Source organism: Propithecus coquereli, unplaced genomic scaffold, assembly GCF_000956105.1.
Source record: "Propithecus coquereli isolate 6110/MARCELLA unplaced genomic scaffold, Pcoq_1.0 Scaffold721, whole genome shotgun sequence".
Taxonomy (NCBI): domain Eukaryota; kingdom Metazoa; phylum Chordata; class Mammalia; order Primates; family Indriidae; genus Propithecus; species Propithecus coquereli.
This window is the reverse complement of record NW_012153297.1, coordinates 261,330-268,747: the sequence shown is the minus strand read 5'-3', so window position 1 is coordinate 268,747 and position 7,418 is coordinate 261,330. Positions and strand designations below refer to the sequence as shown.

Below are 7,418 nucleotides of genomic sequence, written 5' to 3'. Positions count from 1 at the left end.
ATAGTTGTTATATTGTTATTTGTATTATTTTTATTTGTTGTATGGTTATTTTTCATTTATTTATTTTTTGAATATTTTCAATCTGTGGCTGGTTGATTTCATGGATGCAGAACACATGGATATGGAAGGTTGGCTATATATGATTTTTGCTATTGGCTTGAAGTAGGTAGTATTTATTATTTCAATGGAGTATATTTTTAGTCCTAATAAGAATGAAAAAAACAATGAGTGTAACGTTTTATAAGTAGTCTTTTGACAGCTATTGAAATAATTATTATTTTCCTTTGACCTATTGATGTACTGGATTATATTAAATAATTCTCAAACAGTAAACTCTCTTTAAGTTCCTGGAGTGAACACTATTTGGTAACGCTGTATTTTTCTTTTGATACATTTCTGGATTCTATCTCCTGGTGAATATACTTTTGTACTTCTAAAGCTGTATTCTTATCATGTTTTTAAACGTATAAAATTTTACTCATGATTGTAGTCAGCATTCTTAAGTCTCATAAAAGCTCAGCTAGGACTGGATTAAAACATAAAGGAAATTTATTAAATTGCAGGATGAATAAAAGCTTTGGAATTCAGAATCTCAGATAATGTTCCTGTAAGTCTTTTCCTATCTCTTTTATCTCTGCTCCTCTCTTGTTGGCTTTATTTCCTTCTACTACACACAGACCATTACCCTTATAGCAGAGAAGAACAAATTTCTCATTTTCCTAGCATCCCCTCCCCCCCCCCGCAAGGTAGGCTTCTTATTCCTCCAGCAAGAAATCAAAACATCCTGGAAAAGGACCATACTACACAGCTTGAAGGGCCAGTTGTTACATGCAGTGTAATAAAGTAGTTTGACTGCTTGTACCTGAGCTGCAAACTCTACCACATACCTAACCCTCTGCTTAACCCATGACTGTCAGAGGAAGTGAGGACTTAGGTAAGTATGCTGGAAAAAAATGAGATGGGAAAGCATACTAGGTAGACAAAAAACAAAAAATACAATAAAACAAACAAAATAAATCATAAATAATATAGGCATCACTACAGTAAAGTCTCATTCTAGTCTCTCTTTTGTGTTGTGAGGTTTCACGTAACAGAGGTTAGGCATTAGTGGAACTGTCTTAATCTGCTCACGGTGCCCTAACAATACCATAGACTAGGTGGTTTATGTTGGAAAAACTCTTCTAGACATTGATTGGCCTAGGCAAAGAATTTATGAAGAAGACCCCAAAGGCAGTCACAGCAACAACAAGAATAAATAAATGGTACCTGATCAAATTAAAAAGCTTCTTCACAGCCAAAGAAACTGTCACGAGAGCAAACAGACAACCTACAGAATGGGTGAAAATTTTTGCATGCTACACATCCGATAAAGGGCCGATAACTAGAATCTATTTAGAACTCAGGAAAATCAGCAAGAAAAAAATCAAACAACCCTATCAAAAAGTGGGCAAAGAACATGAACAGAAACTTTTCAAAAGAAGACAGAATAATGGCCAAGAAACATATGAAAAAATGCTCAATATCTTTAATCATCAGGGAAATGCAAATCAAAACCACAATGAGATATCACTTATCTCCAGTGAGACTGGCCTTTATCAAAAAGTCCCAGAACAATGAATGTTGGCGTGGGTGCAGAGAGATAGGAACACTCCTGCACTGCTGGTAGGACTGCAAACTAGTGCAACCTTTGTGGAAAGCAATATGGAGATACCTTAAAGGGGTACAAGTAGATCTACCATTTGATCCAGCAATCCTGCTACCAGGTATTTACCCAAAAGAGAAAAAGACATTCTATAAAAAAGATATCTGCACTTGAATGTTTATATAGCAGCACAATTCACAATTGCAAAGATACAGAAACAACCCAAGTGCCCATCAATACAAGAGTGGATTAATAAAATGAGGTATACACACACACAGACACACACACACACACACACACACACACACACACACACAAACACACCATGGAGTACTACTCAGCCATAAACAATTGGTGAACTAATACCTCTTATGTTAACCTGGATGGAACTGGAGACCATTGTTCTAAATGAAGTATCACAAGAATGAACAAACATCACATGTACTCACCATTAAATTGGAACTATTCGATCAACAGTTATGTGCATATATAGAAATAACATTCATTGGAAATCAAGCAGGTGGGAGGGGACAGGAGGGGATGGGTAAATTCATACCTAATGGGTACAGTGCACATTAAGTGATGGGCACATTTATAACTTTGACTCAAGTGGCACAAAAGCAACTTATGTAACCAAAGCATTTGCACCCCCATAATATTCTGGAAAAAAGAAAACTAAAACAAGGACTGCATCAGATCATTAGATAGAAATTAACTGCCTTTGTGTCTGGTATCTTACTAAAGCTCAAAAAAAAAAAGAAAAGATGTTGGAAGTGTTCTTTCCAATTGATGGAGAATAGGACAGCACTGACATTCAGAGACTCTGATGGACATTCGCAGACTGAGCGAATCTGCAGTGAGATTCATGATGGTGGTGATGCGGTTTACCGGAATGCTTAGTTACTTAAAAATCTGTATATTAACAGAGTTATGAGATTTTTCTCTGAAAATATTGCTGTATCAGAAAGAAGTACTAATTGCTTAGTTTGAAAACAATAACCAATAAAATATGCGTTTTTGTCTTCCAAAAATGTTAACATTAGAGAAGGTAAAATTTTTGTGGAGATTTACTATGAAAATGCCTCGTTGCTTTGGAAATTGGGTATGCCTTGCTGGCTGTAGAGGCCATCAGGTGTGTTCACTTTGGGCTTGGAATGAGCCATCCATGTTTACTAAGTTGACTGTATATGTTCATTTTTTTGGTAATTGTTCTGAGTACATTTGAAAAGAGTGCATTCTTATAACATGCACTGTTGAAAACTACACATTCAAATCTTTCACATTCTTATTTATAGTTTTTCTTAATGTGTTAAAGATTTAGAGAAGGGGGGACGCTGCTGCGGCCGCTGCACTGCTCGGTTCCGTCTCCCGGGCAGCGCCGCGGCAGCAAAGGAGTGGTCCCGGGAGCCGCGCTCCGCCGAGAGTTGGGCTGGGGGGCGCCCGTGCCTCCGCGGCATCATGGGCCCCCTCCCCGGGCCTCGGCGGGCACCCCCGGCCTCCTTGCGCCTGAGCCTGAGCGACCCCCGGGTTCTCCTGCCCCCCCTCCTTTGCCGTATTTTTGTCTCCTCTCGCCCACCGCTTACCGCTTCTGCTCTCCGTTATGGGAACAGAGCTGCCATCCTCCCTCCGGCTCGAGGCGCCCGGCCCCCCAGAAATGCGGACCCCACTGGCGAGGCCATCCCCGAGGGCAGCGCGCAGCCGGCAGGCCCCAGACTCCGCTTCCTCAACGGCTTCGTGCCCCTCTCGCGTCAGGTGGCCGGGCACATGCATGGGAAGGACAAAGTGGGTATACTGCAGCATCCAGATGGCACAGTTTTGAGACAGTTACAGCCACCTCCAAGGGGCCCAAGAGAGCTGGAATTCTGTAATATGGTAAGTCAGGTTTATGCTGCTGATTGTGCTGGTGGTGTTCTTCTAGAGCTACGAAAATATTTGCCAAAATATTATGGCATCTGGTCACCTCCCACTGCACCAAATGATTTATACCTAAAACTGGAAGATGTGACTCATAAATTTAATAAGCCCTGTATAATGGATGTACAGATAGGGCGAAAAAGCTACGATCCTTTTGCTTTATCTGAGAAGATTCAGCAACAGGTCAGCAAGTACCCGTTAATGGAAGAGATCGGGTTCTTGGTGCTTGGCATGAGGGTTTATCATGTTCATACTGATAGCTACGAGACAAAAATCCAGCACTATGGCAGAAGCTTAAGAAAAGAAACTATAAAGGATGGGGTCTGTAGGTTTTTTCATCATGGGTTCTCTCTAAGAAAAGATGGTATTGCTGCCAATATTCAGAAAATTAAGAAAATTCTGCAGTGGTTTGAAAGCCAGGAGCAGCTTAACTTCTACGCAAGTTCATTCCTATTTGTTTACGAAGGTTCATCTCAGCCAACCACTACAAAATCGAATGACGGAACTTTGGCAGAAAAGTTTTTGTCCAAAGGACAACTGTCAGACACAGAAGTACTGGAGTACAATAATAACTTTCATGTGTTAAGTTCCACAGCAAATGGAAAAATAGAAGCTTCAGTGGCAAAAGCTTGTCCAAGATGTATGCTCGTCACAGAAAAATGTATTCAAAAAAGCATCACAGTCAGACTTCATTGAAAGTTGAAAATATGGAGCAAGACAATGGGTGGAAAAGCATGTCACAGGAACATTTAAACGGAAATGTACTTTCCCAACTGGAAAAAGTTTTCTACCATCTTCCCACTGATTGCCAAGAGATTGCAGAAGTAGAAGTGCGAACGATAGATTTTGCTCATGTGTTCCCTAGCAACACGATAGATGAGGGATATGTGTATGGGCTAAAGCCTTTAATTACTGTACTTCCAAGTATTTTAGACAATTGAATCCTCTGCAGTCTTTTTTAAGGGGTGGGCCAATCATAATGAAGAGCAGCAGTCAATATCTCTGTACCTGTAATGCTATGTACAAAATTTGTATTGTGAGTCAATATTTTATTTGTCTTTATACTTTCGGAAGAAAGGTTAACTTTTTTATAATCTTATTCAGGAAAACTAATTATTTGTTCAGTAGAAGACTATGAAGAATAAAGAAACTTAAAAATGTTAAGCAGAGAAGTGGTGGTACTTGGCTTACGTGTCTAATTTGACTCAATAAAATGTAAACCATTATTTAGTCATTAAGAGTTTAGTTAGGTTTCTGTAGCCAATTTATCATGAAATCTCTGTCCACCCAACCTTGAGAATGAGCCATATCTAAACTATTGCTAAACTCTTAGAACACCAACAGAAATCTAGAAAGCACAGGTTGATGTTGTCTGCATTGCTATGTATGAAGTTATTAAAACTGGAGCAAATTCTACTTCAGAAATAAGTACTGTTTAGGTTTTGCATTCAAGGTTCAGACCAGCATATCAGAAGGTGCTTCTTAGTGAACTGATTTAAAATTGTTGCATTCTAAAAGCAGGTTTTCCCTTTAATTTTCATTTTCATATATATTTCAAAATATTATACTTCATGAAAAAGATAATTGACGTGGACAAAAACAACGCAAAAATCTTGAAATTAAGGGCACTAATTATTCTCACCAGGGTTAGGAGAAGTTATTTGTAAGGAACAAAATATTTTTCTTTTAAAATCTTTCATTTATAAGAAAATTGGAATATATATTTACTACGTTGTGAAAAGTGACATAAACTGTATAATACCTTTTTCTCTAACTGCATCTTCAAAAAACTGACTGATTGAAGCTTTGTTTGTCTTTTAACTTTTGAGGTTTTTTCCTTTCAAATTAGTATATTTTTATGTCCCCTTTTAGTTAAGCAGCAGTATAAATGTACATTGCTAAAAATAGTGTTTCTCAAAATTCTCTAAAATCAGTGAAAGACAGCATCCAATCGTGTGTTATCAAAAGTACTATGTGTAAATTAGGGCATCATATAGGGTTTGGTACATATCTAAATCCACCCTTCTATTTCACTCTTGTTCAAAACAGGTTTATATCATATTCAACAGAGAAATTATAATTTAATGGGGGAAAGGGAAATGTTACTTTTCCTGGAAAAATTAGATTTGTAAGTTTTGTTTCATACCCACCACCTTTTAAAAAATAACTAGTTATTTGTCATTAAAAACATTTAAAACTTGGAAAGTGAATTTTCAAATACATACGATGTTAATGCTGTTACTACTTGCACTTTGATTCACTCATATATCTAAGTAGTTTAACAGTTTTGCTGTATTCCTGCAAAATGTTTTAGAATTGTGAATTATCAGACTTTTTTCTCCTCTTCTCCTTCTGGAGTTAGAAATTAAACTTCTAAATCCAAGCGCCTTTGTGGTGGTGTGGAGAAAAATATTGCAATTTTATGTTTATCTTACCTTCCGAACTCTATTTGGGGTTCTGTGCAACTACCTGAGCCCAAACAGAAGTACCGGATGCTTTGCGAATTCTATGTTTAGTAAATCGGTTAAACTAGAATAACTTTAAAAATCATATGCATTTTGTTATAGCAAAATTTGATTGCTTTTAATTTTTCCTTTAGAATTAGTGTGAGAATTTTTCATAAAGACTTCATATTTTTCTCCACTGTCTAAATGGGTATTGGCTATAGGTTTTTTTTGGGGGGGTGGGAATGAATTTCAAGTCATAATTGACAGAAAATTTTTAGTTTTAACTTTTTTTCTCTTACAATTTGGACTTTTGTTGTTATTTGGATAGCAGTTCAATAAATCTTAAGTTCAGATAATTTAACACTATTTTGAATCCTAACAAGACAGGAGGCTTTTTTGTATGAGATGGTATCAGCCTATGTCCAATGAATTTAATAAACAAGTATTACCAGATTTTTTTGCACATTTTAGCTCAATAAAATCTGAATTAACTGTTTCAGATTATCTTTATCTGTATTTGGAAATAATTGTTTTGTAAAATCAGTGTCTTTTTGATACAATAGATCATACTTTGTTTTGTTTTAATAAAACAAGTGCTTTTGTTTTTCAGGGGAGGAATCAACATTTAATTCTGTGTTTACATTTTTTTTTTTTTTTTGAAATAGAGTCTCACTTTGTTGCCCTGGCTAGAGTGAGTGCTGTGGCGTCAGCCTAGCTCACAGCAACCTCAAACTCCTGGGCTCAAGCGATCCTACTGCCTCAGCCTCCCGAGTAGCTGGGACTACAGGCATGTGCCACCATGCCTGGCTAATTTTTTTTTCTATATATTTTTTAGCTGTCCAATTAATTTCTTTCTATTTTTAGTAGAGATGGGGTCTCGCTCTTGCCCAGGCTGGTCTCGAACTCCTGAGCTCAAACAATCCGCCCGCCTCGGCCTCCCAGAGTGCTAGGATTACAGGCGTGAGCCACCGCGCCCGGCTCTGTGTTTACATTTTTTATCACTGTTATTCAATACTCATTTTATGTCACTTTATAAGTAAGCTTACATGTAACAGAATAAGTATCTGTTTATATAATCTACATGTGACTGTTTTACTATATAGTCCAGTCATTTAAGATTATGTTGAAATTTACCACTGTGGGGATGAATGATCACTATTCATGAAACAGTTGAACAGGTAAATGTTTAAGAAATAAGCATAATTAAGGGTATAGTGTGGGTTAATAGGATTATCTTAGTAATGATTTTAGTGTATTTCTTATGAAATACACTCATTTAAAAAGGACTTTAAGAAATTGTGGATGTGAATAATACATTTCATGCTCGTCACAGAAAAATGTATTCAAAAAAGCATCACAGTCAGACTTCATTGAAAGTTGAAAATATGGAGCAAGACAATGGGTGGAAAAGCATG

The 7,418-nt window shown here is 37.2% G+C and overlaps 1 protein-coding gene and 1 pseudogene across 1 annotated transcript in view; both read left to right on the top strand.

The window, feature by feature from the left end:
- LOC105824226 (disintegrin and metalloproteinase domain-containing protein 9-like) overlaps positions 1–7,418 on the top strand; it is a gene marked incomplete at its 5' end in the record, with an annotated part of 159,997 nt that overhangs the window by 58,816 nt on the left and 93,763 nt on the right. The window lies entirely within an intron of this gene.
- On the top strand, positions 3,243–4,497 carry LOC105824227 (annotated as a pseudogene).